Here is a 14,554-nt window from a genome sequence, read left to right as displayed (position 1 = left end):
CACTGCTCCGATGAGAAGGGACCACTAGATCCGAAGAAAGCACCGATCCTCTCAACGGCACAGTGGGCTCCGAACCAGAAGTAGGAGCCAAACTCATCTGAGCCGAGGCCCCAAGAGGCAAAGTCAAAACCGGCATGTCGGTCCGACTATCCTCCCTGGACCCGACAGGAGAGTGTTGGCTCCTAGACTCCTCGCTTGGCACCAGGGAAGTCAGAGTAAACGGAACCGATGGCACTGGAACAGGCGTTGGCTCCAAAGGCTCAACAATCATCAGGTCTGACTCCTCCGGCTCCTAAGGACAGGTATGACTCTGAGGAGGAAAATAAGTTGATGGCATTACAGTTCTAGGCTACAAAACCACCTGGGTCATAGCAAACAAAAATTTAGCGAATGCCAGTGCCTGTAGTAACTTCTGTACCACACGATCCACATCCAAATCGGACAGGCTAATCGAGGACAGAGATGAATGGATAGCGGTACTGACTGTAGAATAGGTGAATTTAGAACTTCGGACACTGGTTCGAGGACTGGGGACTGGCTCCAAAAAGACAAGACACTTGGCTCCGAGAGCTGTGGAGCTGACGTCAACTCTTTTTTTACATTTTTTCACTTCTGAAGAAGCAGCAGCCTTGGAAGACTTTGAAGACTTGCTAGATGTACACTGGTCACTCAACACTTCCTGAAACGATGGTTTAAGAAGTTCTCTATGAGTTTTCTTTTTGCTCCTGAAGAACTCTGGATGAAAAAGAATGACAAATGGAGCAGCTTTCCTGTAAGTGCAAGGCTCCACGGCAATACACACAATTAATGTGGCTATCTGTCACAGACATTTTCTGTCCACATTTTGGACACTTTTTAAATCCTGACTTAGGATGCTTATCCTTATCCTGGTCAGCCATACTCAAGAATACAGAATACAAACAACAATCTACTGTACTATAAAGAGAGACACCCAAACAATTAGCAAAGTTAAGCTAAGTTATAGAAATAAGCCCTAAATAACAAATGGGCTGAATAACAATGTACAAAACTATTCAAAACTCACAGACACTCACTAACTACTTTTTTAACTACAGCTATATAATGATTTTAAAGCACACCAAAGGGAAAGGAAATCTTAAAGGCCTACAGAAAAAAACGAGGCCAAAAAAGAGGAGAAATATCTCTAACGAGCTATAAACGGGCTATCACTATTAAAGATTATCAAAAACTAACTCTAAATATCTTTAGAATTTTTTTAAATAACAATTTTCCTAAATAGTTTGAGAAAAAGAATTATACTGGCCAGAGCTGTGCAAGGAACCTCCAATCTATTGCAGCCGCAAACTAGATTTGAGGTAACTCTAGGTGCATCATGAGATAGGGACTTGACCTCGAGTGTTGTAGTAGGCCGACTCGGAGCCAAGGATCAGCTCTGAACCTATCTGTAAGAATGAACGGCGAGATAGAACAACTTCACATCTGTAGATTCATTTAAGGTCCTGATATGTTGGTAGATCCAGATATGACTTTTCCTAATCATATCAACCAATTGGACAATGACAGTTATAGAATTATAGGTTGCATAAAATGATTTATAAAGTATAGGAAATCAGAAATGGTGATGTCATTGTTTGTTAATTACATTAGATCCAAACTTAAGTATGGAATAACAATAAAGAAACATTATAAGAAAACAAGCATGGGTAAACTGGAAAGAGTACAATGGAAATATACCAAGGATACCCATGGATGTGAAAATTTAAGTTATGAAAAAGTAAAATATTTGAAATTTTACAGTGTCTCATATAGATGTTTAACAGGAGATCTTATTCAGGTATATAGGGCATTTAGAGACAACTACTTCTAAGAATGTTTGGGGTTAACCAAATACTACAGAATCATCAGACAGCCTGTGTAGAAGATTCTATAGGAATGAGAAGTGTACTAACTGTTTCCTGCGACAGCAGCTGTTGCATGGAATTGACTACCAAATTACATTAAAGCAAACACAAGTTTAGATAATTTTAAGAATAGTCTTATAGACACTTATTATGTGAACAACTGTTTTGGTATATTGGCAGGCTAGAAGGGCCTGTGCTTGAAATATTTGTAAGTGTATGTATATATATATATATATATATATATATATATATATATATATATATATATGGTAACTACACCAGGAAACTGCTGATGTGCATTAGCAGTAGTTAACTATGATTCGGACACATGCCAATTAGCGCATAATGAGGTCCATCTTTATTGTGGTTAATGTGCCTTTGAAAAGCAAAATATAGCATTGTGTAAACAGGGCCTTTTCACCAGAGCTTTCTGGATTCCCAAAATGGGGACTTTAAATCATATGTTCAAATGTCTGAAGTTTGCATTTACTCAGCAGATATAATGCAGTGGTTAAGAAATATCTGAACTATGCTGAAATCCATGTTTTTCTGTCTTTGCAATATATAAAAAAAACAATTAAATGAAACCACTTTAAGCTACTCCTGAAATTTTGCTTTCTAATAGGACACTGTCAAAAACTTACACTTTTCATCCCCAAGATGGCAGCAACTTGTACAAACAGTCAAGTAGAAAATGATAACATTCTGCATATTTTTGGCCTTATCTTTTTGGTATGGGCATTATGGCATGCATTATCTAACAAAATTAAAAAAAAAAAAAAAAGATAACCTGGTGAGTTAATTTGAAAGCCAGCTATTTTACACAATGTAGTTATTTTGATTAAAAAATAAAATGTAGTCATGTTTTCAATATTGGTTACAATGGTTATTATTTTATGCGACTATCTAAATGATTCCTTTAGAGATACACAGTGATCAAATGGTACTAATACACCTCAAAGGTATTTCAAAGCCTGTAAATTATCCTTCAAGTTTACATACATTTTTGACTGGTACTTCTATTTCAGTTTCTGCTTTCTTAGCTTTACTAATGATATTTTTTATTAGATTTCAATATTGATCATGTGCAGTTTGGGGTCTTAGCAAAATATAATGTACTATTCATTTTACTCTGGTTGATCTTCATAATGTATGTTAATTAATATACTTTATACAAAGTTCCTCATATTTTCAAAATATTGCCTTTGTTTTCTCTTGTAAATAATGCAGCCATTTACAGTGTGTTTTTATAATGTTATTGTTCTTTTTGAATATGTTCTGTTTTTACATATCCATATATAATAAAAACATTTTTGATAAGTAATAAGATACTGGCTACAGAGAGATAAAGCATCAAGCAACCATCTAATCTGGGCTTAAAGCTTACCCTCCACATTATGTTCTCTTCTGGCACTCAGAAGAGACAAATTGGGCTAGTTTGAAATGCCTAAAGCAGTTAATAGTAAAGTGACAGAGAAGAAATAAATTCATAAAAAGTTAAGCAAAGTCAAACACACACACTAAAAATCCATAATACTGTACGCAACAAAAAAAAAATCTACAAACATTAGACTAGCAGATCAAATACAAATGGAATAAAAGGAGACTGTATTCAAACATTTACTGTAAAAGCAGGTACTGTCACATAAATGCATAATGTCCAAACTCCATCAAAAGGATGGGTGTTCCAGGAAAGTATAACATAACATAACATATAACATAACATAGCATAATATAATACAACATAATATAATTAGGAGAGTAACAAGCAATGTACCCTTGGCTCAAAAAAAAATCGGTTGTAGGTCTGAAGTATGCTCTGTAGGAAAGCTGTATCGAATCCTAATCTACCAATGGACTGGACACCCAACTTGCAATATTTAAAGAATATGTAAATAGATATCCAAGTAGCAGCCTCACAAAAATGTTGAGCTAATACATTCTTGAAAATAGGATAGTGATAGCTACTTACCTCATGGGGGTGGCCATAACCTCCTCACTTAAAGATTTTTTCTTTTGATAATAGCAAAACAAGATGTAATTAACTAAACTTAGAAAAGGCATGGCTGAAAATTGAGTAGGGCCATCGGAAACAAAAAAGATCAGGCTAGAATATGGTTTTGGTTCTGTCTATATCTGAATAATCTATGTATACTCATGAAATACAAAAATCCTTCCATTTTGTCTTTTTGATTATGGAAATTCCATTACAGACTGGCTCAAAACAAGTTTACTAACATCTGCACATGAAAGAAAGACATGATCTTAAGCAGCACATTTAAGTGAAGATTCCAAAGCAGGAGCTGCTGACAGGGGGCCTGAATCAAAAGGTCATCCAAATAAAGGAATATCTGAATTCTCTGAAGTCTGCAGAAGGCTACCACTGGGGCCAGACATTTGGTAGAGACTGCTGGAGCTGTAGAAAGACCAAAAGGCAAAGCAGCACTAATAATATGAGGAAAAACACAAAAAAGTAAAAAACGTCCTGAAGATAGGGCGATTATGAGTGTGTAGGTGAGCATCCTTCAAATCTAGGGACACCAAAAAAGCTTGGGGAAGCAAAAAAGGAAACAGCAGCTGGGCAAACATCATCCTGAAGGAAGGAAATTTTAGCAAAGTGATGAGAAAGGAGAGATCTAGAATGGGCCTCCAAGAACCCTCCTTCATGTGAACCAGAAACATCCTGGAGTAAAATCCCCTGCCCTGCTGAGAGTGAGGAACAGGCTGGATAGTTCCCTGTACCAAAAGATCCTGAAGAACCAAAGGAAAATGAGTCAGCTGGCAATGATGAGGATGAGGATGGTCTGAAAATGGGAGAAGGGACTTAAATCATAAAGTAATCATTTTGGATCATGGAAAGTACCAAAGATTCTGTGGTGACCTGTTGCCAGTCAGGAAAAGGCAGAGTTAATTGGAAAGACATGGGAATCTGGCTGAGGAGATACAAATGGTTGAATGTCAAATGGAAACAGATTTGGGAGTGAAAGCAGGGTTTGACTCTTAGTACCATAAGAAGACTTGGCCCTATTACCTCTAGAAGGCTGTCTAGGTTGCATAAGGACAAAGGAAGGCTTAGACAGATAATTCCTCTGAAATTTAGCAACATGAGAAATAAATATTTGTTGCAGATCCTGTATAACATTACTCTTATCATGTAAGGTGTTAAAAAGCTCAGCATCTGAAGTGCCAAAGACAAATTTTGGTTGTCCAATGGAAAATCCATTAATTTAGCCTTGATGTCCTCACGAAGAGCCTGTAGGCAGAACCAAGTGTACCACCTCATCACAGATCCAGATGCAGCATCCCCAGAAGAGGCATCAGCAAGATCATGCTGCATTTAATAGTATGAGTCACCTGAGAAGCAGAACTCAAAAAAGAAATGGCATAAGTCTTTATGTCAAAGTTAGGAATGTCAGTCAGAATGCTCCCAAGCTTAGAAACAAAAGCCAAGACATACCTAGCCATATGGGTCTGATAGTTAATGGCCCTGAAAGGTAAGGTAGAAGTGTACACTTTTTTCCCATACCTTTCCATAACACAACTGTCCTTATCAGAAGGTAAAATCTTAGAGGAGGACAGCAGCTTAGATGGTTTATTAGTAGTCACAGAAATAACAGCTGGATCAGTGGAACTTTGGAGCTTCAAAACTTTATAAAACCTGTGGCATCCAAAACAGGAGGGAAAGTAGAAGGCCTAAGAGAATCTATTTGCAAGAGCTCATAGTAGCTCTTCTGAATGTCAGAAAGCCGGGAACAATCCCACTTAAAGTGTTTCAACATATGAGCCACAGTATCCCCAAAGGACAATTCCTCCATAAAGGAATGTGGAGAAAGTGAATCATCTTCTTCAGACCCTAGCACAAGAGGGGAGTGGACTTGAGAACAGTATGCCAGTGACTCCTCACCTGAGTCTAAGTCCGAGGACATTTGGAAAGAGTAAAAGACCAGAGAAAAGAAGCAGGAACAGATGATCCTTGAAGGGACTTTACGGCCATAACAGGAATGAAAAGCCCCTGAGTAAAATTCTGCCATTCCTTGTGTGAATCCTTAGCCACAGAGGGCATGTGTTCAGTTCTCTACTTCATTTTTAAAGAAACATCAGTTTTAAGAAATCTAGGAGGTTCAGACCCCTGCTTAGATCCAGTGAGGGTGTCAGGCTAACCCTTCCCTAACAAGTATTTGGGGAATCCCCCTAGGACCTTCCTATATAATCAATATAGATCCCCCTCCAAATCTGCAGCAGAAGTAGGTACAGCCTCGGCAGATGTGTGGGTACCCAGCCCTATGTCAGTCTCCAACTGGGTCAAGAGAGAAGGAACTGATGATACCATATGCTTCTCAAGTTCTTCATCCAACCCAGTGGAGACATCCAGTGGAGGCTGGACAGCAATGGAGATTGTACATGCCTTTTTGGCTTTTTCTTTTTCCCTTAAGCAGAGGCTGAACATTAGGGTGGGCAGAGGCCATGGTACCCTGAGCTAATAGTTTTAGATGTTGATTCTCCAAGTAGAGAGGGACAACAGATGACTGTGGACAGTCTTAGGGACAAATGCTTGACAGATCTCACACTAAATATGGTTATACATAGCACCCGAACAAAAACGGTACTGCTCGTGTCTATCTTTATGGGGAATCTGCCTCTCAGAGTCACATTTTCCCTTCCTGTATGACATATAAAAATATAAAACCAAAAGAAGAAAAAGAGGGAGGAAGGAAGAGATCCCAATGGGGCACTTATCTTTAGCAAGCTAGGTAGCTGAACCAACTCTGCAAACATCTTGCAGACTGAATTCAAGGTAGCATTCAGACCAGGGGCAAAAAAGTTCTGAGGATTAGGCAGTCATACATAACACATGCACCTTACACTTTGGAGGTAGGACATATGTCTAACATACTAGACATGGAAGGTGTGAAGGCTTTGGTATTCTGGCCAGACATTTTTCTATCCTTGGCAGGATATCCATGTCATAAAGAATACTGCAACAGTGATGAGGAAGGACGTTAACTGTCATGGCAAGGAAGGTGGTACCACAATAAGAATTTTCTCTCAAACACTCTCTCTCTACCTTTAGAAGTAGCATTGTGATGATAGGAATTGGGAGAGAATGCACAGAGAAGTTCCCAGATTCAAATGAATGAGAAAGCAGTGCTCCCATATATGGTTCCTTGGAAATAATTTACTTGCTTGTGTTAAAGTGAAAATGCAATGGCTCAAAAAGTACAGTTGTGTACACTTACCATAAATGTAGATGTTTGAGTGTATTCACTGTTCCAGTCATCACACTAGGGTTATCTGCCTCCAGGAAGCCCTCAGTCGGCCCGATTACCAGAGTCTTGGGATTTCTGCATTGGATGCTGGCACCTCTTCCATAACGTCAGGTCGTCAGGGGTATAAAAAATGCAGCCAATGCCATTACATCAGTTTTTCTTGCCCCAGATGTCAGCAGCCCCCAAAATGGGAAGCAATTACACGGTGTGTAACACCTCCAGTAAAAAGTAAATACCATTGCCATAAGATATGGCCAAAAAGAGGATAGGTAGAAAGTATAGAAAAAATTAGGGGGCTGGAGGGAGGGTAACCAGGACTGCAACAGTGAATACACTCAAACATCTACATTTATGGTAAGTGTACACAACTATACTATGTTCTTCGTGTTTCACTGTTGCAGTCATCACACTTGGGTTGATTCCCAAAGTTGAGGAAGGGTGGAGGCAGTCAAGAAGTATTACGGCTGGCTAGCAGGCCTTGTAAGACAGCTGTGGCAAATCCAGCTCTGGATTTAGAAAAGATAAGTAAGTGGTAATGCTTGGTGAAGGTGTCTACAGAACTCCAGGCTGCAGCTTCCAGGATGTCCCTGGTAGGGATCCCCTGAGAAATGCTGCAGATGTTGAGGTAGCCCTAGTGGAATGAGTTCTGATCCCCTGTAGGGTAGGTTTTCCATGTTGTTTGTAGCAGAACTGGATGCAGTGGGATATCCATTTGGAAATGGCCTAGCTCTCTGCCCCTGTAGCCAAGCTGACTAGCAGCTGATCAGATTTTCTGAAAGGTTTAGTCCTGTCAAGGTAGAACCTGAGCTGTCTGCACATGTCCAAGGAGTGCAGGATCCTTTCCCCTTTATTCTGAGGATTAGGGAAAAAGGTTGGTAAATGGATAGATTGGTTTAAAGCCACACTGGATACCACCTTGGGCATAAATGATGGGTTAGTCCTGAGGGAAACCCTGTCAGCATGGAAAATAATGAAGGGTTCTACAGCCATTAGTGCCTGTAACTCAGACAATCTTCTTGCTGAAGTGATGGCTAGAAGTAAGGTGTTTTCCAGTAGAGAAATGTTTACTCTGCTGCAGCAGCAGGCTCAAAAGGGGGAAGTGTGAGCTTCTCTAGTACAAAGTTAAGGTCCCAGGCAGAGGTGGGAGCTCTCCTCGGGGGCCTTAAATTGTTAGCTCATCTCAGGAACTGTTTGATGAGAGGGTGAGAAAAGAGAGGTGGCACAGTATTGTAATGAGCTGAGATGGCAGAGGCATGAATCTTAATGGATGAGAAGGATAGGCCTCTGTGGAGCAGCTCTGCTAGGTAATCTAGGATTTGAGGTAAGGTGGGCATGGCTGTGTCCTTTCCTTGATACTAGCTCCAAGAAAAATATTTCCACTTTTTAGAATAGGATTTCCTAGTACTAGGCCTTCTGGCCTCAAGGATGACGTCCAGCACCTGAGGGTTGCTGGTGGTGTATTCGGGAGATAAGACAGGCTGCAAGGTTCAGGGTTTGCAGCTGTGGATGCAAAATCTGTCCCTCCTGTCTGATGTAGGTGCCAGGGTGCCACTGCTGTCAGACTGCATAGGAGTGGGTACCAGTGCTGTCGTGGCCAGTCTGGGGCAATAAGGATTGTCCTTGGTCTGTCCTGTTTGATCTTGAGTAGTACTTTTGAGAAAAGGGGCAGAGGGGGAAAGGCATAAATTGAGAGGTTTTCCCATGTAAAGGATAGGGCATCCACTTTCCATGCTTTGCTGTTAGGATTTCTGGTGCACAATTTGCTCAGTTGATGATTTTGGGGGGAGGCAAGGAGGTCCACCTCTGGTGTCCCCCACCTGTGGATTAGAAGTTTGAATGAGTTGGGTTCCAGTTTCCACTTGTGTGGGTCCAGTAAATTTCTGCTTAAGTCGTCTGCCAGTGAATTTTGTTTGCCTGGCAGGAATTGAGCTTGCAGGTGCACTTGGTTGATCAAGGCTGTGTTCCACCGGGCCATGGCTAACTTGCAGAGTGGGTAGAAATGAGCTCCCCCCACTTATGTACCACATAACTGTGGTGTTGTCTGTCTTTATCAGGAGTTGTCCTGGAAAGATAAGGTATTTGAAGGCTGTCAGAGCATTCTGTACAGCTAACATTTCTTTTTGATTGATATGCAGGGGAATTTGTCCTGGGCTCCATTCGTCTTGAATGCATTTGCCCGCCATGTGAGCCCCCCATGCATAGTCTGATGCATCTGTTGTCAGGGTTTGGGTGGCGGGGGGTTGAGTGAAAGGAAGTCCCTTGTTGTGGTTGCATACCTCTGCCCACCAAAGGAACTCTGCCCTTAGACAAGGAATGATAGGAATCACTGTTTGCAGGTCCTGAGAATGTTGACACCAGAGACTTTTTAAGTACCACTGAAGTTTCCTCATATGCAGTCTTGCATATGGAATTAGTAGAATGCATGGGGCCATGAACCCTAGAACTTGCAGTATTTTTCTTGCAGATAGCTGGGGTTTTGGTGGCAATTAGTTTGAAGTAGTTTGTCAAATAAACCTGTTTTTCTGGAGTGAGGAATGCCATCTGGAAAGTTGTGTTCAAGCTTGCTCCCAGGAATACAATCTTTTGGCTGAGCACTAGTTGTGATTTCTTTTCATTGATGGTGTACCCCGGAGAAGTTAGGAGTGTCTTTACAAATGTCAGGTGCTGAAGTAGCAATTCCTGACTGTCCGCCTGAATCAGGCAATTGTCCAAGTATGGGTAAATTTTAATATTTCTCTGCCTGCAGTATGCAATGGCTGGAGCCAGGCACTTTGTGAATACCCTGGGCACAATAGATAAGCCAAAGGGAAGTGCAGAGGACTGGTAGTGCACAGAGCCTGCCCTGAAACGTAGATATTTCCTGCAAGATTCCCTTATGGGGATGTGCAGATAAGCTTCTCCTAAGTCTAGGGTGACTAGCCAGGCATCCTTGGCTAGCATAGGAAGAAGCTGTTGCAGTGTAAGCATTTTGAATTTTGGGACCACCAGGAAGGTGGTGAGAACTGACAGATCCAAGATAGGGTGCCAAGAGCCCTCTTTTCTGGGGTCCAGTAACAGGCTGGAGTAGAAACCCTGTCCCCTTTGCTCTGTTGGAACAGGTTGAATAGCCCTGATACCGAGAAGAGAGAGTACTTGCTTTTGAGCCTGTGCCCACTGGTTTGGAGGAAAGTCTGGCAACCCGCTTGGGGATGGCAGTGAGTGGAAGCAGAATCTGTATCCCTGGGATACAATGTTTAGGACCCATCGGTCCTGGGTAATGGACATCCAGTTTTTTGCATGCAAGGCGAGTTTTCCTCCTAGGGGTGCAAGTACTTGGGCATGGCTGGGAAGGATGACAGACAAGTCATTGTGAACCTTTTCCATAAGGGGGTGGCTTACCACTCCCTGTTTGTAAAGTAGGAGCACTCCATTGTTTAGATCTCTGCATACCCCAAGACTGTAGTCTTGGTGGTCTGTTTCCCCTGGATTTGGACTGAGAAGGCCAGGGAGGGACTGGAAAGGACCAGTTTTTAGAAGGCCATTGCCTGCTGAATCAAGGTGGCTGCACCTGTAAGAAATCTTTTACAGTTTGCATAGATTTAGCTTTTTCCTCCATATTTTTAAGAACAACTTCTGCTGTTGTGCAGAACAAACATTCCTGATTTAATGGAGCATCTAGTAATTTTGCTTTGACATGGTCTGGCAAGATTTGTTTCTTCAGCCAAGCATGCCTTTTCAGTACAGACCCAGTGACAGCAGCCCTGCAAGATGCTTCTAAGGCATCAAAACCACACTGCAAAGTATATTTACTAACTTGGTTTTCAGAATGCATTACCTCTTGTAAATCTTTATTTTCTGTACAATCTGGAGGCAACAACATTTTTTGTTTAATTAGTTCCATAATATGCTACTGGTACTTCAACATGTGAAACTGGCAATTCAAAGCCCTGATGGCAAGAGTGGCAGAGGTATATACCTTCTTAACCCATCTGTCTAAAGCTCTAGAATCCCTGTCCGAAGAGGTAGGGTTTTTGACTTTAGTAGCCTTAATGCTTTAGGTCCCTGGGAAATTGTCTCTGGATCTGCAGTGGGAGTTTTAAAGATAAATTTGTGAGAGTCAGGTACTCTGTAGCACCTGTCAGTTATTTTAGGAGCTAGCGGTAAAGTATCAGGAGTAAGAATGGATTCCATGAAAACATCATCTACAATATCCAGGACAGGGGGTATAGCTAGAGGCCTGTGCTGAGGTAAATCTAAACATTCTCTGAGTCTCTTTTTGGTCTGAGGGTAGTCCTGGCATTCCCAGCGGAAATGCTCTCTTAAGGTATGCAAGGTTTCACCAAAAGAAAAGTCCTCTGAAGGGGAGGCAGAGGGAATGGAATCCTCGTAGGTAGATAAGGGTATGTCCTGGTAATCAGAGGGATCAGAGTCATCGGACTCATGGTCTGTAGAGAAGGAAAATCAATTCTTTGTCTTTTAGAGGGGGAAGGCTGGCTTCCCCTAATTAAAGTTATTAGGTTTTCAGCCATTCTAAGCATTTGTTTCTGTGGCATGGGAGCTTGAGCATGCGCTTTAGTAGTCAGTTTTCTAGGCGTAGTGCAAACTCTGGGCCTGAGAAACTCGGTAGTTTTTATCAAAAATGAAGTTGTCGGTTTAATACGAACATTGGAAGTTCAGAATACACCCTCAGAAGCCGGTGCCTCCACAGTGGCTCCAGACCCATCCATGGTAGAGACATCCGCAGGTTCCACAGTCGAAGAAGCATCTTGCGGCATACTGGACTCTGAATGGGTCTCAGCAGAGGACTGCAAATCTGTTGAAGCTGGTATCAGGGGCTGTGAAAGCACCTCACTGAGTACTGGCGGGCTGGCGACTAGTTTAACGGAAGTGTCGTTGGCAGTTTTGGACCTATGCGGTCTGTCTCTGTCTTTATCCTTACGTTTTTTTTTTCAGAAGATCGGTAGTCGGATGGCTTATCGAAGCCATTTTGGAATACGGAGAATGAGAGTGAAAGAATTAGCGACAAAGATAGCCCAATGACGAATAGTTCGGGTGTTAAACAAGGCACAAAACCGACAGCGAGGAACGTCGTGGTCTGGGCCTAAACAGGTGACACAGTAAGAATGAAAATCTCTGTGAAGTATTTGCTTTCCACAGGCAAGACAATTGTTAACTTTTTCTGACATCGGTTAGAGCAAGAAAAAAGGATCCCCAATGGGGTACTTAGCTTTAGAAGGCTTCAGGCTTGAAACTCAAAAAACTTTTAGTTATGTACTCACCATAACTTTAGATGTTTGGGATCCATCTCGCCTACATTCTGTACTGGCGCTCGGAGCCGATCCTCGGCTCCGACTCGGCACGCTATGCTATAGAGCGAAGCCTCTTATTGGCTGAGCTATTCTCTATCCCAGGATGCACCACCACTAATCCCCCAGATCTTGTTTGTCCGCATTCATGCACACACACATAACTTGTTCATATAACATTGCCAGATGTTTCAAGATGAAACAATAGAATTCGGACCGTCCGATCTCTTCTGATCTCCAAGGCAGGGGGAAGGAGGGTGGGTTATTAGATGTGAGATGGATCCCAAACATCTAAAGTTATGGTGAGTACATAACTAAAAGATGTTATGTGATCCTATCTTGCCTACATTCTGTACTGATGGGACAGCGTCCCTAGCACCTAAATCCTGGGTGGCTCACTGGAAAACACTCCTGAGCACTGTGGAACCAAATGAAGCTCACCCCCGAGATGCCACATCCAATTTGTAGTGGGAAATGAAAGTGTGTGGGGAAGACCATGTAGCCGCAGCACAAATGTCACTAATGGCAAGCTTAGAATGGAATGCTATTGAAGTAGCCATAGCTCTTGTAGAGTGAGCTTTGACAGAGGTCGTAAGCTCTTTATTAGAAGAGGAATAAGCTTGACTAATACAGTCCCTGATCCATTTGGCAATAGTGACCTTTGTGACGGCTTTGCCCAATTTATTATCCGAAAAGGACACAAACAATTGATCTGTTTTCCTTGTTTGTTTGGTCCTGTCTAAATAAAAACGCAATTGTCTGTGGACATCCAATGTGTGGAATACGTATTCCGCTTTGTTTGAGTACTTTGGAAAGAAAACTGGAAGTTCTAATGACTGTTGCAGGCAAAAACTGGAACAAACTTTAGGGACAAAGGATGGATTAGGCCTGAGGGATACTCTATCTTTGTGAAAAACCAGGTACGGTGGTTTTACAGATAGAGCTTGAAGCTCTGAAACCCTTCTGGCAGAAGTAATCGCGACCAGAAAAGCAGTTTTCCAAGACAGAAATTTCAAATCACATGTTGCTGCCGGTTCGAAGGGGGAGGAGGTTAAGGCACGTAACACCACAGCGAGATCCCATGGAGGAGCAGGATGAGAAAACGGAGGTCGAAAAGCGCAGCACCTTTCATGAAGGTTTTACACAATCTGTTGCTCATTAAAGGTGGGTTTATAGATTCATGAAAATTGGAAATAGCTGCCAATTGGACCTTGATGGTAGAGACTGAAGAACCTTGATTGAATAGGGAAGTTAGAAATTTTAGGACTTCCGATACAGGAATAGTGATGGGATCCAGACCCCGGAGTTGAGCCCAAATAGCAAATCTCTTCCATTTGCTAGTATACAATTTCTTAGTGGCAGACTTGTGGGTCGAAGATAAGATATGTATGACTTCCAGGTCTAAGGTATGATTCCTGACTATAGTCGGAAGAGGAGGAGCCAAGCTGTTAACTTCAAAGTGTGAAGGGACTGGTGGAGTAGTCCCGACTGATGAATTAATAGGTCTGGGATCTGATCCAGGAACCATGGACCGTCCAGTGCATATTTCCGAAAATAGGGGAACCATACCTGACGAGGCCAGTAAGGAGCAACTAAGATCATTTTGCTCCCCAAGTGAGACGCCTTTTGGATCACTCTGGGAAGGAGGGGAACTGGGGGGAAGGCGTATAGCAAGCCGGTGGGCCAAGGATGGGCTAGTGCGTCCATAGGACTCTCCCCCCAGAGCTGGAGTGAGGGAGAAGAACTTTCTGCACTTCGCGTTCAACGGGGTTGCGAAGAGGTCGCAACAAGGAATTCCCCATTTGCTGAAGATCTGAGTTGTCACTGCATTGTTCAGAGACCACTCGTGAGGAGAGAGGATAGGTCTGCTCAGTCTGTCGGCTATCACTTTGGATTTGCCAGGGATATGAGTTGCTATCAGAAAACGTCTGGACGCCACTGCCCATTCCCAGACTCTCATGGCCTCTCTGCAAAGAGGGTAGGATCTGGTTCCTCCCTGCTTGTTCAGATACCAGACCACTGACATGTTGTCGGAGTGAATGGCAATTACGCCCTGAGGGAGGTAATCATGGAGGGCTTGTAGAGATAGAAGCACCGCCCTCATTTCCAAAATGTTGAT

The 14,554-nt window shown here is 42.3% G+C and overlaps 1 protein-coding gene across 6 annotated transcripts in view; it reads right to left on the bottom strand.

Annotated features, from left to right (window-relative positions):
- The window catches only part of KDM4C (lysine demethylase 4C), a 3,520,425-nt gene that overhangs the window by 478,001 nt on the left and 3,027,870 nt on the right, over positions 1-14,554 (bottom strand). The gene's annotated exons all lie outside the window — the stretch shown is intronic.

This window comes from Protopterus annectens, chromosome 2.part0 (genome assembly GCF_019279795.1).
Source record: "Protopterus annectens isolate FY-2018-M chromosome 2.part0, PAN1.0, whole genome shotgun sequence".
Taxonomy (NCBI): Eukaryota; Metazoa; Chordata; order Ceratodontiformes; family Protopteridae; genus Protopterus; species Protopterus annectens.
The sequence above is the reverse complement of the archived record's forward strand: the minus strand, read 5'-3'. Positions and strand labels throughout refer to the sequence as shown.